At 43.6% G+C, this 26,418-nt stretch overlaps 1 protein-coding gene across 4 annotated transcripts in view; it reads right to left on the bottom strand.

Annotated features, from left to right (window-relative positions):
- ECI2 (enoyl-CoA delta isomerase 2) overlaps positions 1-26,418 on the bottom strand; it is a 52,512-nt gene that overhangs the window by 25,845 nt on the left and 249 nt on the right. The window lies entirely within an intron of this gene.

Raw genomic sequence — 26,418 nt, 5'->3', positions numbered from 1 at the left:
AAGCACAGAAATAACTAGTTCTGGCATATACCTTCTCCTCTGCAGCTCTCCTGCCCTCTGAGAGAGAAAAACAAATAAACCACAAAACATTATATTTGTCAGGGCCCGGCTTCAGCACTGCAGTGCGCCTTGTAGGTTACAGCCAGGATTTGACTGGAAGTAGTCTGGAAGGGTTTGAGCCTATTCAGCCTCTGGAATGTCAGAGGCTGTGTTTCCACAACAGAAGGAGCAGCAAATGGAGGAGTACTAGATTTTTAAAAAGGAATCAGCTTTGTTGCGCTCTGGTCCACGCAGAGCTCCGCAAGCAGGTTCTCTGCAACAATAAAAATCACTTCACAGAACAGACTTCCAGGTGGGGGTTGGAGTGAACGACATCTGACTGGCAGGGGCCACTCAACCAATAAGAGAGGCTTCCCCCTCCCTCCACCTTTCTCCTTTCCCCTGAAATTCCAGATGCACCTCCATTTCAGGAGCAAGCCTCAATGAGCACAATGAGAGTTACTTCCGAGTAGACACACATTTGCTTGTGCTGGGAAGGGGGTGGTGGAGAATACAAAGACGGGAAGCCAGCACCCATTTTAGCCCGCACGATTTCTATAAGGAAGGGTTGTTACTTCCTATGGCAATAAACCAAACAAAGGCGAATTGGAGCCTCGAGATCATGCTTTACCGCACTTAGGGAATTGGGCTTTAAACTGTGCCATTTCAATTGAGGGGGATATCTGTAAGTACTGGTGTGGGCATTCAGAGGGCAAGCCTCATTCAGCACAACGGGTGTTACTTCTGAGGGACACTAACTAGTTGTCAGGGTGGAAACTGAGCCGATAGAACCCCAGAGCAGTTCTGATTCTCAGGATGATCAGCAATCCGTGGGAGAGGAGCCAGCTCATCCCTCACAGACACAGCAACTGGCAGAGATTCCTCCTGCCAGCATTCCTGAGATAGATAGTGATCCTAGCAGTGAGAAAGTGCGGGAACGGGGCTTGTTAGACGCTCGACGCAGACACAGGGAGCGACCAGCGATGGAGGGCGCGGAAAGGAGGCATAGCGCCCGTTTGGCGCGCAAGCAATGTCCGCCTCCCGTGGACCCAAGGGAAAGAGGGAGGATCTCTCCCTAGCCCATAAGTTCAGGGTCTTCAAGTGACTCTCCTTCAAACGGGGGTCAACTGCCTACTCGGAGCATAGGCCACGCTGCTTAGTCGCTGGTGATTAGCATCTGAAAGAGTCATTAAGTTGTAAAAGGATTAACGCCTTGAAAAGAAACCTTTTGTCTGTGTCTTGAGTTGGCTATTGGAGTCTACTGAAAGAGGCCACCAGGGCGCTCCTGACACTGGTTTGTGCAAGAACGGGACACACAGGAAACACTCCTTCACCAGGGTCATGGTGAAAGGCATACCCGAGCTAGCACACCCGAGGTAAATGCGAGCGTTGGGGCACACAACAGCTATACTGAGGAGAACCCGACTTAAGAAAAAGAATCAGACTTTAAGCAGTCTCAAGAAATCCGGTTTTTCCCTGATAAACTCTGGGGTGGCTGCTGGATGGCCACGGCATCATGTAACCCTAACTACCTCAACACGCAGCCAGCTTGGAGTAAATCCCTGGTAGAAGAACTCCCAGAATCTCTGTGAGCTCATCTCTGTCGATGTTCTCAGAGCAGAGCCAGTGGGAGTCACCCTTCTCTCTGTCCACATGCAGGGATGGCCTTGGCAGACAGGGAGGCTGGAAGCTATCCATGAGAACCTGACAGAAGTGGGGTGAGGTTTGCAGAAGGGTCACCAAGGTTGAAACATCACTGCTGGAGGGATAAGCAGTGATGCCCAGTTTGGAAACAGCCCTTGCTGAAATGCCAAATGCCCTTGTCTGTCCAGTGGTCCAGAGGAGTTGACTTACAGTCATGTCTTCACCTTTTATGCTGTTGCAAATGCGAAGAGCCTTTGCTAGGAACATCTCATCTTCATTGCCTGAAGCCTTCTCTGTCTGGATCCATCATTGTCTGGGCTTCTGGAGGCACTCTGCACTTGGACTCTCCTTCTAATTGGAACTTTGGATTACTAAGGACTTGCTGTGAGGAGTACTGTGACGCTTTTCATAGACTTCGTACTCTTTGTTTTGCTGTGGGTTCTGTCTTCCTTGTTGTTAGTCCAGACTGCCAGCAGGCTGGGTTTGATCCTGTCTCTTGGACATTTTGCTGTCTGGATTCATGCAGTGTGGAGTTACCAAGGCAAAAACTGTGGTGTGGTACTCTCTGCTTGTGCGGACTTTCTCTTGGACTTAATAGGCCTCACCCATGTAGCACAGAGATCTCAATGAAGATTCAAGGTTGGATGAAGTCTCTCTGTGTGTGGATTTGTTTGGGCCTTTTCTAGAACTCTTGCCTTTGATTGCCTGGGAAGGATGACCCAGGAATCATTCCAGTTCCTTGCGATGTTTGTGGAGATTCATGTCCTCGATTGCCTGAGAAGGATGACCCCAGAAATCCTGAGCCCCTTCCCTTGTGTTTTGAGCCTCAGAGATTTCAGTGGGGAAATCTGTTGTGTGGATCTCTTTTATGATTGTAGTTTTTGGCTTTGGACTGTTCTAGAATTACATAGAGCCTATAGCTATGACCATCAGCTATATGATTTCTGAAGAGTGTAGCCATTAAGCTTTTGCTGTGGGATTTCATGCAATAAAGAAGTCTCACTGATTTGGGTGTCCAGTGTCAGATTGCCTGAGCATGTGTGCTTGAAAGGTTGGGAAACATGACAATATTTGCTTCAAGATCTTTAGAAGTCATCTTCTTTCCCCATCCTCAGTTTTCCTTTTCCACCCCATATTTCTAAACTAAGAGTCTCCGAACTTTTTGGGCTAGAGGGCACATTTGGCATTTTGAAAAAGTGCTCTGGACAACATCACAAATTATCTGCTGTGGGAGTATTGGAGGGACAATCACAAAAATGTTGGGACCCCCCCCATCTGTGTTTGTGCATGAATGTGCACTGTGCGTGTGTGCTACTCACTCTGGCTTTTCTCTCTCTCTCTTTTCTCTCTGTCTCGTCTTCTCTCTCTCTGGCTCCTTTCATTTTTTCCTTCTGCCTCTCTCTCTCTCCCCATCTCCCCACCCCCTCTCTGGCTCCTCTTTCTATCTTTCTTTCCTTCCTTCTGGCTCCCCTCTCTCTCTCCCCCTCCCCTCTTCTCCCCCATGCCCTGGTCTTTGGCTCCTTTACTTCTCCCTCTCTGCTTTTCTTCCTTTATCGCTATTCTCTAGCTTTTCTTTCTCACTCTCTCTCTCTCTGGCTCTTCTTTCTTTCCTTCCTTCCCTCTGGCTCCTCTCTCTCTCTCTCTCTCTCTCTTTTCTCTCCCTATTAAAGCCAATGGAGCAATTTGACCCTGTTGCCCAAGGGTCCTTGGTGAGGGGTGGACTTCACACACACCCCTCCAGCCATTTTTCAGCAGGGTGGCTTTTCCTTCCCTATTAAAGCTAATGGATGAATAGCTCCACTGGTCTTCATAGGGAGAGGAAAAGCCCCCATGCCAAAAATCAGCTGGAGGGGGGCAAAGAACACCTCCTGCCAAGGACCCTCTTGTCCCAAGGGTCCTTGGGAGGGGGTGGACTTGACACATACCCTCCAGCCATTTTTTGGCAGGGCGGCTTCTCTGCAGAGCAACTCTGTCCCCTTAAGAAAGAATCTGAGAAGGATTGCATCACATGCTCTGTGCCTGCACCCTAACAGACAGCACACTGGGGTATTGAGGGACCCAGAGATATGCAGCCTTGGCTGGTTGCTTAAGTGGACAGCAATGAGCCAGTAGATAGCCATTGTTTGACACAGCCTTCTGCTGTTATGCCAGATTCAAGCAGTAGTAGTAGTCATATGCCCAAGCAATGAAGGAACATAAAATCACTACTAAAATGTAATCATTCACATTCACACAGTAATTCTGGACTTGCCCTGTCTTTATCTTTATCTTGTAAGCTATACAATGTGTGTGAGGAGATGATGCTTGAGGGAAGAGATAAGCCCCACTGGCTTAAAGGAAGCAGTGATAAGGCCACGACTGAAGAAACCTAGTGTAAATCCAATCGCTTCTGAGAATTACTGCTCACTCTGAAGTTTGCCATTCTTGGCAAGGTGTTGAGGCATGTGCTGGCTTCTCAACTCCAGATAATGTTGGATTATGGTCATTATTTGGATCCATTCCAATCTGGGTTCAGGGCTGGTTTTGGGATGGAAAAAGCCTTGGTTGCCCTAGTAGATGACTTACACTGGAAAAACGACACAGGGAGTATACTGTATGACTCTGTTGGTTCCCCTGGACTTATCAGTGGCCAGTGGCATTCAATACCATCTACCAGGAAATCCTTCTGAATCATTTATCAAGGTTTGGCATGGTGTTACAGTAGTTCCAGTCCTTCCTGGATGAAGCATCTCAGAAGGTGGTGCTTGGGGACTTCTGCTCCATCCCTTGGCCACTGGCCTACAGGGTGCTGTAAGAGTCCATCTTTTCCCCTATGCTTTTCAACATCTCCATAAAACCACCTGGGGAAGTCATTTCAAAGTTTGAGTTGAACTGTCATCAATATGCAGATGACACTCAGCTATACCTCCCATTTCCATCTAATGATCCTAGGGACACTGCTGAACTCGAACTCATTCATGTCTGGATATTATTTTGGGGTGGATGAGGGCAAACAAGCTGAGACTTAATCCAGACAAGATGGAGATACTGTGAGTAGGGAAATCTGGAGAGAAGAATACATTTGGTCGTAGATGGGGTTGCAGTCTCCCTGAAGGCCCAGTTTGGGAGAGCTCCTGGACTCAGCAGTAACTGGCAAAGCTCAGGTTGTGATAGGGGCAGGAATACTTTTTACCAGCTTAGGCTAATATGCCAGCTGCAAACCTATTTGGAGAGGTTTTATCTTGCCTCAATGATTATTCATGCTCTGGTGACATCCAGGTTGGACTACTGTAATGCATGGGCTGCCTTTAAAGATGGTTTGGAAACTTCGGCTGGTGCAAATTATGGCTGCCTGGATAGTGGTGGAAGCTGGGCAACTGGCTCAAGCTACACTGATACTGCACCACCCTCACTGGCTGCCAGTGTGTTTCGGAGCCTAATTTAAAGGGCTGGTTTTAATTTTTCTTAATTTGTGGGATGGTGCTTTTATTTGTAATCACCATTTTTACTGAATCATATTGTTTTGCATTGTTTCTTTTATCTTGTACATCGCCTTGGGAGGGCAGCATAAAATAATAAAATTAATAAATTAATAGGTAGAAGGATTGCACAAGTGCCCTGCACGAGTTCAGGTTCATTCTTATTTATAATTAGTTCTCAAATTTCAAGACTAAGCCTGATGTGGAAATTTTGTTTTATTTATTTAAAATCTATCTATCTAAAATTATTTTTAGGCTACCTTTAAGGGTACAACCCCTTAAAACATAAAAATAGTTATACTCACCTTTTAGCTTAGGGCAGCTAAAACAGAAATCATAAATTTTAACAAATTAAAAACATCCTTACAAAACAAAACCCACTAAATATAAAAATACAAAAGCAGCAATAGTTCTGTTGCTAAAACCTAGTCTTGAATTGTGGCCCAGAATAAGCTCCTCCCTACCATGTTTACCTTTTTCACCTCCTCCATTTCTCCATCTGATTTCTGTTTCTACTCCTTTTACTTTCATATACCTTTCATATACCTCTCTACACATTGGAAGGATTGACACTTGGCTTTTGTTTTCTAAATTTTACTAAAATTAAAATTTACTAAAATTTTACTTAATATGTGGAGGGAGCAATCCTATGGCCGCTAGTCAGCGGCTAGACAGCCACAGGATATCTGGTTTTCCAGGAACCAACCTCAGAGACTGCACTCCGAGGTCGGTTCCTGGAGAACCAACCTTCCCCACTTCTGCGCTGCTTCGCAGGCAGCGCAGAACAGCCCCATGCTCCACGCTCACAAGAGCGGCCAAAACGGGGTGCTCCAGGGCGGGTGGAAATGCTGGTATGACACATCCTATGTGTCATCCGGCAGCCTCCTCCGCCGCTCCGCCCTCCCACAGATAGACAGCCGAGATCAGCTGTCTAGCCAAAAATGCAAAGCAGGAGAAGCATGGAGGGAACAACCCCCCCCATGCTTCTCCTGCCCTGCACTGGATAGGCGGTCGCCTCCGAGTTCGGAGGCGGCCGCCTATCTGCGTAGGATTGAGCCCTAGGTCTGCAGTCCTATACCCATTTACAGTGCCTTGTGTAATTATTCACCCCCTTTGACATTTCCACATTTTGTTGTGTTACAACCTGGAATTAAAATGGATTTAATTAGGATTTCTTGACACTAATCTAGACAAAATAGTTCATAATGTCAAAGTGGAGAAAAAAATCTACATATTGAACAAATAAAAAATGGGAAAGTCTGGATTGCATGAGTATTTCACCCCCTTTCTGTGACACCCCTAAATAAGCTCTGGTGCAACCAACTACCTTCAGAAGTCGCATAATTAGTTGATTGGAGTCCACCTCTGAGCAATTAAAGTATGATCTCAGATTAAATACAGTTGTTTCTGGAAGGCCCCGGAGTTTGATGGAGAGCATATCTAAACAAACAGCATCAAGAAGACCAAGGAGCTATCAAAACAAGTCCAGGATAAAGTTCTAGAGAAGCACGAATCAGGGTTGGTTATAAACATATATCCCAAAGTATGAACATCCCCCGAAGCACTGTTAAATTTAATATTACAAAACAGAAAGAATATGGCAGAACTGCAGCTCTGCCTAGAGAAGGCCATCCACCAAAACTCAGTGACCAGGTAAGGAGAGCATTAGTCAGAGAAGCAACCAAGGGGCCAATGGTAACTCTGAAGGAGCTAGAGTTCCACAGCTGAGATGGAAGAAACTGTCCATGGGACAACTATCACTCGAACGCTTCACAAAGCTAGACATTATGGAAGAGTGGCAAGAACAAAGCTATGCTGAAAAAAATACATATCAAATTCCATTTGGATTTTGCCAAAAGGCATGTGGGAGACACAGCAAACATGCAGGAAAAGGTTCTCAGGTCTGATGAGACCAAAACTGAACTTTTTGGCCTTACCACAAAATGGGTGCAAAGCCAACAGTGCTCATCACCCTGAGAATACCATCCCCACAATGGTGGTGGCAGCATCATGTTGTGGGGATGCTTTTCATCGGCAGGGACTGGGTCAGGATTGAGGGCAAGATGGATGGCGCCAAATACAAGACAATTCTAGAGGAAAACCTGTTTCAGTCTGCCAAGGGACTGGGAGTGGGGCGCAGGTTCACCTTCCAGCAGGACAATGACCCTAAACACACAACCAAAATTACACTGGAGTGGTTTAAAAACAAGAACCTCAATGTCTTAGAAAGAACCGGGACCCATCTACACTGGGCTTTTACTCCGGGGCGGGTGCGAGTCGAGGTCCGTCGTGATAGATGACGCAGTTGCAACTTCACTGCCATTCATGGTTTTCACCCGAAAAAAGAGGAGTTCCAAGGAGTCGTTTTACTGCAATTTTTTGGGTTTGTTGCAGGTTCCCCTGTGGTTGTGGCCCATCTGTTCCTTCCCTGAACTGACTTCGCATCTTACAGTGGGCGTGTTGTGTATGTACTGCCTGCGTCACTCTGTGACGCCTCTTTGCTCCCCCATCCCTTTGCAGCTGCACAGTTACAGAAGCACAGGGGGCGTTTTCATTTATTTAATTCCATTTTCGCACATTTTTGCAGCTTCGTATCTTCGCAACAGTTGCTTTTGGACTCAGTGCCCAAGGGCTGGGGAGGGTCTTGGGGGAGGAACAACATCACTCCGGGCACCATTTCAGAGTGATGGCCAGGCACGTAGAGCTCACGCTTGTGAGTGCAAACCGTCTGAGGCTGGGGAACTGACAAACTGATGGTGCAGAAATGAAGGAGCACAAAACACCCAATTTTTACCTAAAACAGGGTCTGAAAGACACAGCAGAGCCCCTCAAATATAAAACAGCCACTGAAGTGTTGCACCCCCACACTTATGGGACTGCACAGCTGCACATTTCAGTATAATGGCAAAAAAAAGGGCACAGCGAATCTCTTAGGGAAGCATGCAGTACATTGTGAGTGTATCGCAGGGCATGGCGATTCGAAGTCTCATTGCTGCGCAGATGCGACGGGGTGGGGGATCAAAGTGCTGCCATATAGATGGGGCCCCAGTCAAAGCCCAGACAGACCTCAATCCGATCGATAATCTGTGGCAACACTTGAACTGTTCACCAACGGTCCCCATCCAACCTGACAGAGCTTGAGCAATTTTGCCAAGAAGAATGGGCAAAAATGGCAGGATCCAGATGTGCAAAGCTGGTAGAGACTTACCCCAAAAGACTCACAGCTGTAATTGCTGCCAAAAGTGCTTCTCCCAAGTAGTGACTCAGAGGGGTGAATTATGCAACCAACAAATGCCAGTTTGTTTTTCTTTAACGTTGTTTTGTTTAACAGTAAAAAATATTTTGCACCTTCAAAGTGTTAAGTATTTTGTGCAAGTCAAATGGTAAAAATGCCAGTTAAATCCATTTGAATTCCAGGTTGTGACACAACCAAATGTGGGAAAGTCAAATGGGGTGAATACTTAAGAGAGGCACTGTATGTGGGAGTAAGACTCAGTGAAATCAACAGAACGTACTTCTGAATAGAAATGTATAGGATTGCGCTGTAAATAATGTTAGCGTAAAGGTCATTTGGTATTTAGGTCTTTGCAATATGGCATTCTCCTACAAGTGCCTTTCAGAGTGTACTCTTAGACCTAGTTCAGATGACATGCTGTGGCTCGTTGTGGATTATTTAAACCATGATGAGCTCACAGGCGCCAGGTTGCGTATCCAAACCCTACACAGGGGTTGTCATGTCGTGCAAAGTGTAGGTTATGCAAGGGTTAAGCAACTCACACGTAACCCTAAAACAGACCATGGGTTATACAAGGGTCGTTTAACTCTCACATAACCCATGCTTGCTGGGTTCACATGACATGACAACCCCTGAGCAGGGTTGCATATTCAAAATTGTGGCGCCACACATCCCACAGCCTCACTGCAAACAAGCCCTTATCTCCTTCACTACAAAATATATGGCTATATGGGTCCACTAGCATAAAATTAAACAGAGCTAGATGTTGAATTATTTTTCAGGGAACCACACACACTGCTCCAAACACTTCTCTGCTAACACACATGCACTCTCACAAACACAGCACAGGCCATGGAGGAAGAATGACTCTGTTTGCATCGTACCCTCTATTGGTGACACCAGGATATGAGTATTTTTATGTTCTCCAAAACCTGGAAATGTCAACTGCAATAAGTGAGCTGCCTAGTATTTTTAAAGGACACACTTTCCACATCACACAGTTTTAAAGAATTAAACCTTAAAAAGAACTACAGCACAGAACAAAGGTTTGCAAACTGTTCCAGGGCATCCTGGGGTTCTGCAGTGACATGAACAGTAACGGGCTAGCAGACAAGCTACTCTGGAAGTCAGTTGTCCACAAGCACCAGCTAAAAATTTTGTAGTTTTTGGTGCATTCAAAGGAAGCGACAGTGAGGCTCAACTGACCTAGCAAGCATCCAAGGATATTCCCCAGAACCCCCTACAACATAAAGGTTCTGGGGCAGACAAATATTTGTGAAAGGGCTTCCTGAAAGTAAAGGGTTTCAAAGCCAATGGCATACAATAGAAACTTCGTGGCATAATGGTTAGTGCTGACTGCAAAATCCACATTTTCAAGAAAGGTACATATGTTTCATTCGTAACAGGGCCATACAGTCCCAAATATTGACAAAACAGATGTTTAACACTCTTGAAAAAGCAATTTTGATCCCCACTGAAAATGCACAGCTCAATTCCTACAACAAATCTAATCCTTAAGAAACTTTTTCAGCCCTAACAAATGAAGCAGTAAAAACCCAATTTACCTGCTAGTTCTAGTGTAACAGTACACGTTCAGCCCATTAGTTTTTTTCCCTAGCAATTGTAATCTCAGATCACCCACTGTTACATTCTTTAAGATTAGGTCTCATAAAGCTGCAATCTTCAAGCCATATAATCTGAAGTAGACTCACTCAATTCAATAGAACTGTTCTACAGTCAATTACTAAAAGGCTGTAGCTCTGTGTTGATAGAATGGATCCGAACTCCCTGAAAGACACTAAAAAATATTGATTCACACTAGGAAGCCAACAGAGAGCACCGGGGGGGGGGGGGAGTTTTTACAAAAAACTATGACCATTTTCCAACCCAGCCTGAAAGCCAAAAGCAGATTTCCCTGCAGGCAAATTATACATCGCATGTTCCATTTGCTCCAAGAGAAAAATAAAACAAAACTCAATTTACACCACTACTTACTTTTTTCTGCCACAGATAGTGTGAAGAAAACTGTGTCTTAAATTAGAGGTTTCTCCAAAGGTGTGGGAAGGATTTTCTAATTACAAGGTACTAGGCATGAGATCCTAATCTTACAAATAAATAAATAAGACGTTTATTTATTTGCAAACTTGAAGATCCAGAGGAATGGAAACCCAGTACAGCAGGTTAGAAGGCATTCTGGTACATCTCTAAATGTATAAATACTAATAATACATTATGTATTCCACAGTTCCCTTCATTTCCATACTTTTTGAAGTCCAGAACCTGAAAATTGCAATTTCATGACCATGGTAGAAATATATCAACCTTTCCCCCATTTCTTTAATATAGCTAATTTAAGCTAAATGTTTCAATCTTACTAAAGCTGCAATTTTATACATGCTTACCTGGGAATAGGCCCTATTTAATTCAATGAAGCTTATTTCTGAGTAGACATGTATAAGATTGCTTTGCACAATGCAGTTTCATGCTCTGTTAACTTAGTTTATTGATAATGTTTAAAATTATTTTGAGAAATAACTGTACACATTTTGAAGTACACATTTGAAGTATGCATTTTCCTATGCCCGTTACTGCAGCTATATGCCTATAGAAATACTGTCTGCTGTATTTCTCAAATGTTTTAAATTCCTGAATCAAAAGTTGAAGCATTACACATTTTCAATTTGACAAACAAGCAGTTTTAAAACTATGAATCTTTATTTATTTAAATTAAAGAGTTTCATTTCATAGGATTTGAGGGCCAGTATATAAAGTACAGTGTAACCAGCTTAACTCGTTCCACACAGCCAGGAGGATTTGAACTTGTGTTTCTCAAAAGGCAGCCTCCACCCACCCATCTACCACATGTTAAACCATGTTTGAAACAGGGGAGCTTGTGATATGGCATAGGGGTTTGACATTCAAAGTCAAAATTTCATAAAGCAGGCACAACTTGCTGTGGTCTGTCCCCAGTCACCTAGGTCCTAAATGATCATTTAGGTGATTGTCTGAACTGGTCTTGTGTCCTATCGCTCCTGCTAAACCTAGAAAGTATTCTCCTCAGTAGAAAAACCCACGCCACATGTACAACTTAACGAGGAATGAGTACCACCCCCAGTTCCATCACGCAGTATCCTGAACTCATAATAGAATTTCCACTTCACCAATAACTGCCATGCACTGAAAGAATCTGGAAATGTTGTTGTATTTTATGTATTTTTCTTGATGTTGCTGTAAGCCACTTTGAGCATGGTTTTACCATGGAAAACCAGCATACAAAGAAGTTGATGATGACGAAGAAGAGTAAAACAGGGATGGGCAACCTGCAGCCCTAAGGTTGTATGCAGGCCTCAGCCTAATTTCATGCAGCCCTGTACCTAATTTTAAAAGCCGTCTCAAACCAATCAGTTCAAACCTTCCGCAAGAGTGATCTGTTCCTCCTTCAGTAGCCCACTGGGCAGGAAGGAACGGGGGGCTGGCAGAAAGACAGAGAGAACAAGATGGATGCCATCCCCCAGCTCTTGGCAGAAACGTTTCCCCACCCCCGGAGTAAGAGAGAAACAATTTTTTTATTGCTTTAATTATTATGAAAATGAATCTAAATAATGGGTTAGGAGTACTATAACCTGGTTAAGGGTGCAATCCTATGCATGTTTAAACGGAAAAACGACCTACAACTCCCAGCATTCCCCAGGCAGCAGTGCATAAACATGCATAGGATTGAGATGTAAGTGAATCTGAGGGCATCTCTATACCTCCACTTTATTGCACATTCATGACTGGCCACTCACTGAATTGTGCGGGTCCATTACATTACATCGTCATCGTCCAGTTATTATCCCACCATTTCCACCCACCTACCTTGTTTTCCTCAAACAGAAAAAATGTGGTATTTTTCCAAACATGTGCAAATGGAGTGCCATGAGCTCCCCATGTATTTCTCCCCTAGCGCAAATGAACCGCTGTGTGTTGGCAGCTGTGGACGGTTGTTTTGTGTTGTTGGGGGTGCGGTCATGATGGCGAAGGTGGTGACGACGGGCTGTGGGGTGTGTCGCCTTCCCATGCCTGCACCACTTTGGGTCCTTGCCATTTTCGGCCTGCAGCGTTCTGATCAAGGCAGCAGGTCAGCAGAACGGCAGAGCAGCAGGTCAGCAGAGTGGCAGGTCAGCGGAGCAGCGTCCTGGCCTTCCGACCTGCCGGGACTCTCCCCTGCTGTGCATTCCCAGCAAGTAAACAGCCGAGTAAATGGCAGAGATTGTCAAAAACACTTAACAGGGAGACAGGGGCCCCCAGGGAGATTGGTGGGGGAACTGTCTGCATGTCAGTCCCCATCCACCAGTAACGTGCAAGGGGAGGGAAAGGGGCAGGAACCAGGGAGGAGCTGTCGCTACGCCCCAAGCACATGTAATGCTTCTTTGCGGAAAGGTGACGATGCCTCTGAGTGGCATCACTATGGGGACAGCCATCTAAAGAGAGCAACCCAGTCCTGCAGTGATACTGGATAGGGAAAGAACCGGCATTGATGTGGAATTCTCCACCTATGTGACGGAGCCCCGAGTATGCAGGAGCTATTCTGGCAATCAGAAGTAAATAAATTATTTCCACAGCCAACTTCCTCAAGGCAAATCTTAAAATTGGCCACACACATTATGCAATCTGAACTCTGCAACACAAACAAGTATCTACAAAATTTAAGAGCAGCTGATAAATGAGTATATATAGAAAGTTTATAAATCTGCAGGACTGCTTCACACTTACTATGAAACACTTGCATTCATATCTTGGTCAGAACTTATTAACTTGATGGCAAATTAATATTCTACATTGTTCCACAATTACCAGTTGTAAGCCAAATGTTAAATGTTGCTCTGCTAAAACAATGAAAAATTCAAGATTCTCACCAAATATCCTTCCATCTCTATAGCAACACTGGTGATATTTACACATAGCTGCCATTTTGGGACATGCAATATAATAAGCCTATTCATATATGGAAGGAAGGAAATGGAAACTAACTTGCAAAATGCTTATTTATTTATAGAATCATAGAATCACAGAATAGTAGGGTTGGAAGGGGCCTACAAGGCCATTGAGTCCAACCCCCTGCTCAATGCAGGAATCCAAGTCAGAGCATCCCTGACAAATGGCTGTCCAGCCTCGTCTTGAAGGCCGCCAGTGTGGGAGAGCCCACCACCTCCCCAGGTAATTGGTTCCATTGTCGTATTGCTCTTACAGTCAGGAAGTTTTTCCTGATGTTCAGCCGGAATCTGGCTTCCTGTAACTTCAGCCCATTATTCCGTGTCCTAAACTCTGGGATGATCAAGAAGAGATCCTGGCCTTCTTCTCTGTGACAACCTTTCAAGTACTTGAAGAGTGCTATCATATCTCCCCTCAGTCTTCTCTTCTCAAGGCTAAACATGCCCAGTTCTTTCAGTCTTTCTTCATAGGGCTTTGTTTCCAGTCCCCTGATCATCTTTCTCCTCTGAACACTCTCCAGTTTGTCTGCATCCTTCTTAAAGTGTGGTGCCCAGAACTGGACACTGTACTCCAGATGAGGCCTAACCAGTGCTGAGTAGAGGGGAACTAGTACTTCCCAGGATTTGGAAGCTATGCTTCTATTAATGCAGCCCAAAATAGCATTTGCCTTTTTTGCAGCCACATCACATTGTTGGCTCATATTCCACTTGTGATCGATAACAATTCCAAGATCCTTCTCGCTTGTAGTGTGGTTGAGCCACATATCCCCCATCTTGTAACTGTGCATTTGGTTTCTTTTTCCTAGGTGCAGAACTTGGCATTTATCCCTATTAAATGCCATTCTGTTGTTTTCTGCCCAGCGCTCCAGTCTATCGAGATCACTTTGAATTTTGTTTCTGTCTTCCAAAGTATTAGCTATCCCTCCCAATTTGGTGTCATCTGAAAATTTGATCAGCAGTCCCTGCACCTCCTCCTCCAAGTCATTAATAAAATGTTGAAGAGCACTGGGCCCAGGACTGAGCCCTGCGGTACCCCACTCGTTACCTCTCCCCAGTTTGAGAAGGTCCCATTGATAAGCACTCTTTGAGTCCGATTCTGTAGCCAACTGTGGATCCACCGGATCGTTGTTTCATCTAGCCCACTTTGAGCTAGTTTGCTCATCAGGATATCATGGGGCACTTTGTCGAAAGCTTTGCTGAAGTCGAGGTATATGATGTCTACAGCATTCCCACGGTCTACAAGGGAGGTTACTTGATCAAAAAATGAGATCAGATTTGTCTGGCAGGACTTGTTTTTGACAAATCCATGTTGGCTTCGAGTCATCACTGCATTGTTGTCAAGGTGCTTCCAGATGGATTGCTTTATCATCTGCTCCAGAATTTTCCCAGGGATTGATGTCAGACTGACTGGTCTGTAGTTCCCAGGTTCCTCCTTTTTACCCTTTTTGAAGTTAGGGACAACGTTAGCCCTCCTCCAGTCATCTGGCACTTCCCCCATCCTCCATGATTTCTCAAAGAGAATAGACAGCGGTTCTGAGAGTTCTTCTGCCAGTTCCTTTATTACTCTAGGATGCAGTTCATCTGGCCCTGGAGATTTGAATTCATTCAAAGTAATTAGGTGTTCCTTGACCATATGCCTATCTATCTCAAGCTGCAATCCTGCCCCTTCAGCCTGTACTTCGCCTTTGCCAGGGGGGTCATAGACCCTCTCTTGGGAGAAGACTGAGCCAAAGTAGGAATTGAGCACCTCTGCCTTTTCTTTGTCATCTGTTATCGTTTTGCCATCCTTATTTAATAGCTGAACCACCATTTCTTTCCTCTGCCTTTTACTATGCACGTAGCTGAAGAAAGCCTTTTTGTTGTTTTTAGCATCCCTTGCTAACCTCAGCTCATTCTCAGCTTTAGCCTTCCTGACGCCATCCCTGCAATTCTGTGCTATCTGCCTGTACTCTTCCTTTGTTACTTGGCCTTCTTTCCACTTCCTATATGTGTCCTTTTTTGTTTTCAGGTCATCCCTAAGCTCTTTGTGAAGCCACATTGGCTTCTTCTGTTGTCTTCCACCTTTTCTTCTTTTTGGAATTGTTTGTGATTGTGCCTTGAGAATTTCCTTTTTTAAAAGCTCCCACCCATCTTGGACTCCTTGTCTCGTTAGCGTTGCTTGCCATGGGACCTGACTGATCATTGTTCTGAGATTATTAAAATCATCTTTCCTAAAATCCAGGGTACGCGTTTGACTACACTCAGCTTTTGCTTCCCTTAGAACCAAGTACTCAAGTACAACATGGTCGCTTTCCCCCAGAGTTCCTGTAACTGCTACTTTATCCACTAAGTCATCTCTGTCATCTCTGTCCATTTACTTGATTTGTGTCCTGTTTTTTAAAACCTAAGCCCCCAAAGAAGCTTGCTCCATTCATAAAATATGATAGTGCCATTAAAAACTAAAACCATGAAAGAAATGGAACCCAGAGGAAAGATAGGGGGGAAAGAGAGAGAAGAGGTGGAAAAACATATTTTTTAAATTACTAAACTTAAAATTAAGCGAAAATGAAAAACCCTCCCAAACGTAGAGAATGCTTAGTTCCTCTAAACATGGGAGATAAGTAGGCATACTGAAGTTCGTGGCCTGAATATATGAAAATGGAAAGGTAGCAGAGGCAACTCTAAGCTGATCCAGGAGCAGGTCTGTAGCATTTTCCCCCTCCCTTTCCTGATTCTTTCACATAGGGCATTTGGCCTGGGGGAAGGGAATTGGCTAGATGAACGATGGCCTCTGTTTCTGAGACAGAACTCAACATAACTAGTTGTTTCTAACAGGAAGGTGTCATTTTAACAGAATTCTCATTATTCAAGGAGCTTTTAAAACTGGAAACTAACTTGCAAAATGCTTATTTATTTACTTGATTTGTAAGAAAACAAAGACACATCCCCAACCACATTCCTGGAGGAAAATATTTATCCATTTGGGGCTGGACGACTATAGCAATTGTGAATTATGGGAAAAAAATGAGTATCAGCTTAGCATATATGCATATATTTTGAAAAGCTTCAGAAAGAACACAACATGTTGGGAAGCTTCTGTGGGTAAAGAATAGGACACTCTGCCTCCTCACAGACGAGGGTCAGTAAAAGTACAGTAGAGCTTGCTGGAGATCAGAAACAAATACAATCAGAGTCGTTCTGTAGTACAGCTTTTGCTGAACTTTACCATGTCAGACTGTATCAGACTGTAGGTAAGGGATTGCATGTTCAAATGCTCCACTATTTGAAAAATAAAAATGCTCCTATAGCAGTATGTTGAAGAGATCCAGGTTCAGGTCCCTTTGTTGTTGTTCAGTCGTTCAGTCATGTCCGACTCTTCGTGACCCCATGGACCATAACACGCCAGGCCTTCCTGTCCTGCGCTCTCTCCCTGAGCGTGCTCAAGTTCATATTCATTGCATCAGTGATGCTATCTAGCCATCTCATCCTCTGCCGTCCCCTTCTCCTTTTGCCTTCAGTCTTTCCCAGCATCAGGGTCTTTTCCAGAGAGTTTTCTCTTCGCATTAGGTGGCCAAAATATTTCAGCTTCAACTTCAGTATCTGTCCTTCCAATGAGCAGTCAGGGTTGATTGACTCATTTGACCTCCTTGCAGTCCAGGGGACTCGTAAGAGTCTTCTCCAGCACCACAGTTCGAAAGCATAAATTCTTCGGCACTCAGCCTTCCTTATAGTCCAGCTCTCACAGCCATACATTACTACTGGGAAAACCATAGCTTTGATTAGACAGACCTTTGTCGGCAAGGTGATGTCTCTGCTTCTTACTATGCTGTCTAGGTTTGCCATAGCTTTCCTCCCAAGGAGCAAGCGTCTTTTAATTGCATGGCTACAGTCACCGTCTGCGGTGATCTTGGAGCCCAAGAAAATAAAATCTGTCACTGCTTCCATTTCTTCCCCTTCTATATGCCAGGAAGTGATGGGGCCAGATGCCATGATCTTAGTTTTTTTAATGTTGAGTTTCAAACCAGCTTTTGCACTCTCCTCTTTCACCCTCAACAAGAGGCTCTTGAGATCCTCTTCGCTTTCTGCCATTAGGGTGGTATCGTCTGCATATCAGAGGTTGTTGATAATTCTTCCAGCAATCTTAATTCCGACCTGTGATTCATCCAACCCGGCATTTCTCATGATGTACTCTGCATATAAGTTAAATAAGCAGGGTGACAATATGCAGCCTTGTCGTACTCCTTTCCCAATTTTGAACCAATCAGTTGTTCCATGTCTGGTTCTTACTGTTGCTTCTTGACCCTCGTACAGGTTTCTCAGGAGACAGGTAAGGTGGTCTGGTACTCCCATCTCTTTAAGAATTTGCCACAGTTTGTTGTGATCCACACAATCAAAGGCTTTAGCGTAGTCAATGAAGCAGAAATAGACATTTTTCTGGAATTCTCTTGCTTTCTCCATGATCCAGCGAAAGTTGGCAATTTGATCTCTAGTTCCTCTGCCTCTTCGAAACCCAGCTTGTACTTCCGGTAGTTCTCGGTTCGCATACTGCTGAAGCCTAGCTTGTAGGATTTTGAGCATCACCTTGCTGGCATGTGAAATGAGCGCAATTGTGTGGTAGTTTGAACACTCTTTGGCGTTGCCCTTCTTTGGAATTGGAATGTAAAGTGACCTTTTCCAGTCTTGCGGCGATGAGCTTGGGTACCTGATTCTCATCTCATCTACCTCACAGGGTTTGTTCCACTATATTGTTGGAATATAGGTTATATTATTGTGTCTTCTTGCTGTAGACATGAAAGTATTTTTCAGATGTGTGATTTTAGTCTTCTGTGTGCCCTAGTGTAGTGGAATACCAATGGCTTGTTGGTATTCCAATACCTTTTTGAATCTCTGTTATAATATATATGATTTCTTCCAGCTTCTGCATGAAACAGGTATTTCTGGAGACAATTCAACTTGCTGAATTTGACCTATAAATAAATGACTTGGATGATACCTTCCTCATGAACCACAACTCTTTTGTGTTTTAGCGTTATCTCACAGTCAACTAAGAGTGCTCTTTTGTGCCAAGTTCAAAGAGCAAGACTCCAAGAGCCCATAAAACACCCAATATGTTTCCAGAAGCTCTCAAAGAGCCATCCTGTTTTAGATGCTTTTGATGGCTGCAAAATCAAAATTCTGGTGCATTCTAATTCATTTTGAAGTGTGAAAGTATCTTGAGTTTATTGAATGGTTACGGTCTCAAATAATGTTATCCAACCTGATTCCTAGTGATGGAGGAGGTTAGAAAATTAAATAAATAGGAATAAAGTATTAATGCCTAAGTCAAACATCCCAAATTAAATAAGACTAGGCCTTAGCATAGGCACAGGTGAAATGGGTTACACAAGGTAAATGAAAACAGTTAAAGAAAGTCGTAATACTGAAATTTGGGTGAGGGACAGGACACTTCCACTGACATCTGACAGCTTCTCTAAGGCTGCAATTTAATACACACTTACCTGGGACTAAGCCCCTTTGAACACAGTGGGACTTACCTCTGAGTAAATGTTCATGAGCCTCGTTATATGTTACATTAATGATGCAATTAGCAATCAGATCGTGGTTTAAAAAACAACAACCAGGCCCTGTAGTGGAGAAGGCACATTTGTGCAGGAAGGGGAGATTTAAGCCTTCCTTCCCCAGCTGTGATCTCAACAAAAATTGCCTCCCTTCTCCCATGCAGCAGTTAGTATTAGGGGGAAAATACATTATTAATGGAACATGTGTTAAGCACTAAGTCAGTTGTCTTCAACCTTAATCAGATCCAGAATCCACCTTTAATTTCAGCTTGCACACTGGACCTGGATTTAATATTACATAAACCTTCACCTTTGTGTGGATTAGAGGAAAGCATTTCAGTAGGTGTACCTTCCCATGTGGGGATGATAAAAGGTACTCCTCATGAAATCACCTCTGTTATACAACTATCAGAAGCATAGGAGCCTCACTGACCTCTTTTGTACCTAATCATTCTTGCGGCTTCTGAAAAAGTTATTGACCTGTTTGAATAACACAGTCTATTCTAGGGTTATGGTCTGTTCAGGGTTGTTTAACTTCACATAACCCACGGTTGCTGGGTTCGAACAGCACAACAATCCCTGAGCGAGGGTCTGACATGCAAAATGGTGGCTGCATACACCCTACATGCGCTGTAGCCTCTTTGTGGGTTAAATACCCCATGGTGGACTGTCACATGCGAACCAGCTCACTGTCTGTACATAGCCTTACAGCCTCAACCTAAGCCTTGCTACACTGCCAACTAAGTGCATAGGATGGAGCATTTTAATTGTAGCATGAACTATGACGTTTTTCTGTACTGGTACTCTAGGGGCATACATTAGAGCAAGCTTAAGAACAGGGATGGGGAACGTCCAGCCTGCCAGGTTCTTCCTTGGGCTTTACCCCCTCTGCTCCACAGGGAAAAGCTCTAATCTATGATAAGCTGCTGACTGGAGATAAGAGCTTTTCCCTACAGAGGAGAGGGAGCACAGCTTGGGGAGGAAGCTGCTGAGTGATTCAGTCCTGCTTACTTGTGAGTACGCATGTACAGCCTTGCCATGCTTACTTCTGAGTGGACATGCTGCTCATGCTTACTTCTAAGTAGACATGCAGAGTCTTGGTACTTGGGTTACCATTTGAAAGTGCTGCTAGGTGATTCAGTCCTGCTTACACCTGAGTAGTCATGGAAATACTTTGTCCTGCTTGCTTCTGAGTAGGCTTAAAATTGGTAATAAACACATTTTGGCCCTGCCCACTCAGACTCTGGCCATGCCCAGAGATGGAATGCAGCTCCCAAGACTTTTCCCACATTGGAATTCCGCCCGCAAGCTGAAAAACATTATCTACACCTAATTTAGAATCCGGGTACTAACCAACATTCTCCCATGGAATAAATGCTATTTGTTCAAGAAAGGCATATCTAAAACCACAGCATTAGATACTTCATGAACCATGCAGTACATCTTTTTGCAAAAATTATTTTTAAAGATGTCCTCACATTTAAAAAAATGTTTGCATACCATTTTATCTGTTTTCACTCTGAGCACTTAGTGCAACATTTAGCCTTGGAAAAGTTTCTTCTCCTAGATGAATTGCATGTGCCACATTTTAAATGAGCACTAAACTCATTAGTTCAACCTCCACTTTGTCAGTTCAACCTCTAAGGAGTTCAACACTATGAAACTACTATAGTCCCCTACATCAGAACTTTCCAATTAGATCAGTCTGAGAGGGCAGATATCCTTGATTAGATCAATGGCTTTATCTCACTCATTGCTCCATTTCCAGTGCTTTTCTAGAGGGCTATAAAATAGTTTCTCACAATTCACTGCAATTAGGAATACAGTGAGGGGCAAAAGGTTACTTGCAAAACAAAATTATGTGGGAGCATCACAGAAATAAGCTAGTTAATTCAGCTAGTCCTGGACCAGTTTTAGAACCACTTAGGTTCAAACCGCATGTTACATGCAAATGCATGTAACGGCATCCTTGTTGCTCTTTAGTAACTAGAAAAGGTGCTTTAGGAGGAGGTGATTGGGATTGGCAAAGTGGCACAGGGAGACCCCTCTTGAAGTGATTTCTCCAGTGTGCAATTGGTTGGTGCTCATGAACTCGTTAAACTAAATGCACAGTAAATGTGGATAATGCTATTGTATCTAAATAGCTTCTGAAGCAACACTGCAGACACATAGGCTCTTGTTCAAAAGCAACCTCAACTTTTTGGCAGGGAAATAAGTGTAATTCTAAGGCTGTGTGCACCATGACCTAAAGTCTATAATTTTTCTTCTTTTCCTTCTTTGTTAGAACTTTAAAATAAATTATATGCTAAAAACCTGTTTGCTCATTGTGATTTGGAACAAGGAACCCTACAATTACTTATTTTTCTAAAACATCTGTAGGTCTCCTTGCCATAATTAAGCCCAGAACTGTTTGCTTAAAATAACATTCAAATTAGTCAAAAGACCACAATCACTGAAAATGCATGACATTACTGTATGGAATCTGTGGCTGAGTTTTTAGAATACAGTGATGAGCCAGAGGGTAATAGGTCAAAGGTTTTGGTTGCATTAAAAATAACCTTACAAGTACGCTAAATAGCCGTCAAATTGCACTGTGTTTAACACAGATTTAATTGGGGCTAAACTTACTCTGGTAATATCTTTCCCTCTTACATGGTCATGCTATTCCATATAATTCCAACATTTACTTGAGTCTATGATTATGATTATTAGCACAGTAAAAGGGTTAATCACAAGTGAGATGAAAATGGAAAAATAACATTTCCTGGAAGAATCAGGGGTTCATCTTTCATATCAGAGTAACTAATTGTGTAAACAGCAGGGTTCTTGATACTTGTTGGAGTTTACACGTCTACAAAATAATACAGTAAGCAAATCGCGAAAAACTCAAGATAATAAGTGGGTGTGGCTGAAGCACCCCAACGTTTCTTAATTGAGTTGGAAAGATAACAAAATACTGGGATAGAAAAGTGGGGACTACAACCCAATAAAGTGTTGATCCAATAGAAATGAGTTCATACCCTGATATAGGTTCACCTCTACTGATTTAGTGTGGAAGAACTCCAACGGACTTTCAGCTGATGAATATTCCACTACTAGGGTTGCGTAAGCACATGCCTTTTAATCCTAGACCAGCCTCTTCATACCTGATGCCCTCCAGATGTGTTGGATCACAACTCCCAGCATCCCCAGTTAATATGGCCAATGTAGTCCAACACATCTGGAGGGTACAAGGTGAAGGCTGTCCTAGATTAATGTGCTGTTGTCTCTCTCACTTCTGTTCAGCTGGCATGCAAGTTGCTTTCTGAAGGAATTAGCGCTGAAGTTGCGTCTTCTCCTGCCTCCCCAAACCTGGCACAAAATTCTGGGCTATTCCATGATGGCTTGAAAACAGTCTTCTCCAAGGTCAAGCTCCTACATGTAGGTCAATGATGTGTGTGACTTCTTAAGGATTTGGAGGATTTTCCAGTCTAAACATTTCTAGGAGTAGTAAAGATTATTGGGTGTTCCCCCAAAATATATCTTGCTCCCCCAGGTTTCAGTTATAGTACATTAAGGTCATTTATAGCATGAATTAAATCCTTACTGCTTTAATTATGGTCTTTGCCACCAATACCCCTCAAAAAAACTTATTTTTCTGGAGTTGGTCCTGCCAGGACCTTCCAAACAATTATGGAAAGCATGTGGCAAGTGTGTTTTAATTATTGTGGGATATTCCTGCAAGTGCCTTTTCAGTGACAAAGATATCTCATCCGCACATGATAAATTGGCAGGGTTGGGTGCAGAGATAGCCTTGCTGCGGTGCTGCCATTCGTCACTTTTTAAATAGGATTAAATGAGCACGCTCATACAGGAAGCAATGGTCATTCTCCAAAGAACATTTTAAAAACTGAAATAGAAAACAAAAATAGCAAGGACATGCGGGGACGGGGGAAGATTATAGTTCACATCACTAATTACATCACAGACAATTTCCAATAGGTATCAAGTGACAGAGAGACACCCTACATTCTACACAGTAATCCCAATAGTATTGACTGCACCGCCAGGGGAAATATTTAAATTGCTTTAAATTGTTGTTCTTTGAGTAATACTTGCTAGCTAGATAAGCTTTGCACAAATACAAAAACAGGCCAAATTAGAGGCATAGACATCGTTATTACTGGAGTCTGTAGTATTTAATCTGCAAAGTATTTTACCAATTATCTGGCCTCAAAAATCTGATCACCATGTTGCCAGGCAGCCCTGCCCTGACCAGGATGCCTAGCAGTATACAGATGCCCACCCCGAGATCTCAGTAATTTGCAGGGAACTTGGGAGAGGTCTCTCATGTCATACTGTACTTTGGAACAAGCAGAAGTTGTTCTGCTTCTCCATAGCCCAGTGTAACATGAGAGACTCCCTAGTCCTCCCCCCAGTGGGAGGCATGCATGGAGTATTTGAGGGGTGGCTGGGTTGCTGTGTTTCATGTTGCATCGAGCTTTGGGACAGGCAGAAGCAGTCCCCGGACCACATATAATAGCTGGCGATTGAGTCAAGCCTAAATTTCTGGATGCTTGCCAATTATATCATGCTTGTCCTTCTAATAACTGTGAAAGATAGGTAGGTGATTGAGGCCACAATCCTATGTCCACTTACCTGAGGGAAAAACCCACTGAACCAAATGGGATTTACTTCTGAGTAGACATATATAGGATTGTGCTGTTATTTACTTTTTAACAATGAGAATGAAGGCAGAGGGGATCTCAACCAAGGATTTCCTATTTTATGGTTTGTGCTCTTAAGCACTTATGCAACACTAGTGTTCATGCCTTTTTTGTGCTATAACTCTGAAGATAGCTTCAACTGACAATATGTCTGACCTTGGATGCATTTCAAAGATCTGTCCCTAGCAGTATTTAAAGCATGTCAAAACTTCCATGAAGGATGGAAGTTTTATGTGCAATCCATGTGTATATTATGAAAAGCAATGAAGATACTCACTGTTATTTTGTTTTGCATTCTGTTTTGCTGTTTGTACACATGCTGAGAAGCTTTAATTAACTACAGCTTTCCAGCACACAAATACATATCAAAAGCCCTCATGTACAAAATGAACAAGGAACAGGGACTTTTCTGTAGTGAACCCTCAGTGTAGAACTTCTTCCCCAAACAGAACAGCCAAGCCAGCTCACTTTGGGTTGTGGTTTTTTTTCCCAACTTTTAAAGGGTTATTAAACCAGCAGGCCTTTAGGGGCGTGACTTCATTAGTTACACAATACAGTATAAGTGTACCTATTTTTTAAAAACTGCTAGACAGGTTTTTCTTCTCTCTCTCTCTCTCTCTTTTGCTATTGCTTTATCATTTATACAATATTGCTAGTTATTGGATATTGATTTTATATTATTATCTAAGATTGTTAACCACCCTAAGGTTCCACAGAGTCACACTTGGAGGGTATACATTTTAAATAATATAAAGTCACGTGTGTGCATAGTTCCATATTTTACACAGCAGACATGAATTATTGCTGCACGTACACCAGCGTTTCAACAGTTGTCCACAGCAAACATGTAAAGTATGGATGACATATGCACATCTCACCCGTGTATACATGCCAGGGAATCTTGATTAAAGTAGGATTCCCATATGCATATACATGGGTGTTCAAGATTCATGTTTGCCATCCAGACTATGTTTGTAGCAGGAAACTGGCATACACTCAACTGTGTTTGCTGCATAAAGTGTGGAGCTGCCCTAACACAGAGGTCCAAAGGAGCCCTATCTATTACCGGGGAGAGGGGATACACAGGAATTGTTTTCCTTTTAATTGTGCACTTGTACTGATCTTGCTAGATTCATCTGCCATTTAGACCTAGTTCTCACTGGGGAAAACCTGTGTTTGGACTGTACCACTTCAGACGGCAGGAGGGGGCTCGAGTGACTGAATAATCCTGAATAACCTGTAGAAACCTCCCCCCCCCCATATAGAAAACTAGGTCTCATGCAGAAGTCCGAGGATTTTTTTTGAACAGAGAAACACTTGTCATCTTCACCTCCTCCCATATGAACCAACTGGAGACTTGTGCTCACTTTCTGAGCCCCTCCTCATTGACCCTTTGACAACAGAAATGTGGCTGTCAAGGACAAGAAGACGACCTTTTCTGTTGCATCTATGGAATAGCTCCCAAGAGAAGTTCATCAGGCTCCTTCTTTGCCTGCTATTAATCAGGCGCTTAACAGCACAATTCTATGAGTGTTTACTCAGAAGTAAATACCACTGTGAGAGGGGAGCTTACTCTCAGGTAGGTGTGCATAAGATTGCAGCTGAAGACCATTTTATTCTGGTGAGCATTTTTTAGTTGAACATTTGATTTCTTTTTAGTGTGCTGCTGTTAGTACGGTTTTTATGATGCTATTTTACTGCCATTTGTTTTATAGTTAGGTTTGTTTTTAATGTTATTGTAATTCATATTTTTATCATAAGTTGAATTCGATTTTATCATAGAAAGGTGGGCAGTGAGTGTTTTAATAAATAAATGCCCAGACACAGCTTTACCACCTCAGTCAGTACTAGGCCTTAGGCTCAGTGTTCAAGCATGAGTGGTTGCCTGCTCACCTGCATATGTTGTGGGTATCTTATTTGCTGTGCTTAATTTCTAGAAAAAGAGATGCTGGGGCACAACTATGTCTGAGAACACCACCCTCTGATCTGAAAAGCCGTTCCCCATCCAACCTGAAGTGTGGGGAGCCACCATATTAACTTCCCACAATGCCCCCATTGTAGCAATCACTCCAGGGTATTGTGGGAAATTAAAATACAGCTCCTGGACCTAACTACCTTTTTGACAAGGCAGCTATTAGGGACCCAGTGGGATGTTGGGGTAGCTGCTCAAGGATGCCCTGTGCAACATGGGAGTCCTCACGCATCTGGGCGTAAAGGCAGGGCTTCCAGGTCAGGAGGGTGTCATTTATTTCCAGACACATAAGAACGTAAGAAGAGCCATGCTGGATCAGGACAAGGGTCTATCTAGCCCTGCATTGTGTTCACACAGTGTCCTGTGGGAAACTCACAGGTTGGGCATGAGTGCTCCCCAGCAACTGGCTTCAGAGACATACTGCCTCCAAGCCTGGAGGTAGCAAATAACCATCACCACTATTAGTAGCAGTGGACAGCCTTGCACAGGGCACAACTGAGCCCAAGCATCTCCTTTCACTCAGCCTTCCCCAGCCTGGTGCCCTTCACATGTGTTGGACTATAAGAACTAGAATCGTGCTGGCTGGGGACGATGGGAGTTATAGCTCAACACCTCTGGCGAGCGCTTCGGCTGGGCCAGAAGGCAGCAGGGACGCGGCAATTAAGGTTAAGGGGCACATGTCCTACAAGCGCACACCCCGCAAGCGTCCTTGACCTACCACAAGGAACTCTGCTTGAGCATAATGTGGGAAACCGACATTAGCCAACGAAGAGTTTACTCGGCGTGGTGGGGAAGGGGAAAGGCAGACGGCTCGAGAACAGCCGGGCACGCCTGCTTCTACCCGCCGCGGCCGC

Source organism: Heloderma suspectum, chromosome 4 (genome assembly GCF_057233095.1).
Source record: "Heloderma suspectum isolate Gila_16-S chromosome 4, 16-S_ref, whole genome shotgun sequence".
Classification (NCBI taxonomy): Eukaryota; Metazoa; Chordata; class Lepidosauria; order Squamata; family Helodermatidae; genus Heloderma; species Heloderma suspectum.
This window is presented reverse-complemented; position numbering and strand designations above follow the sequence as displayed.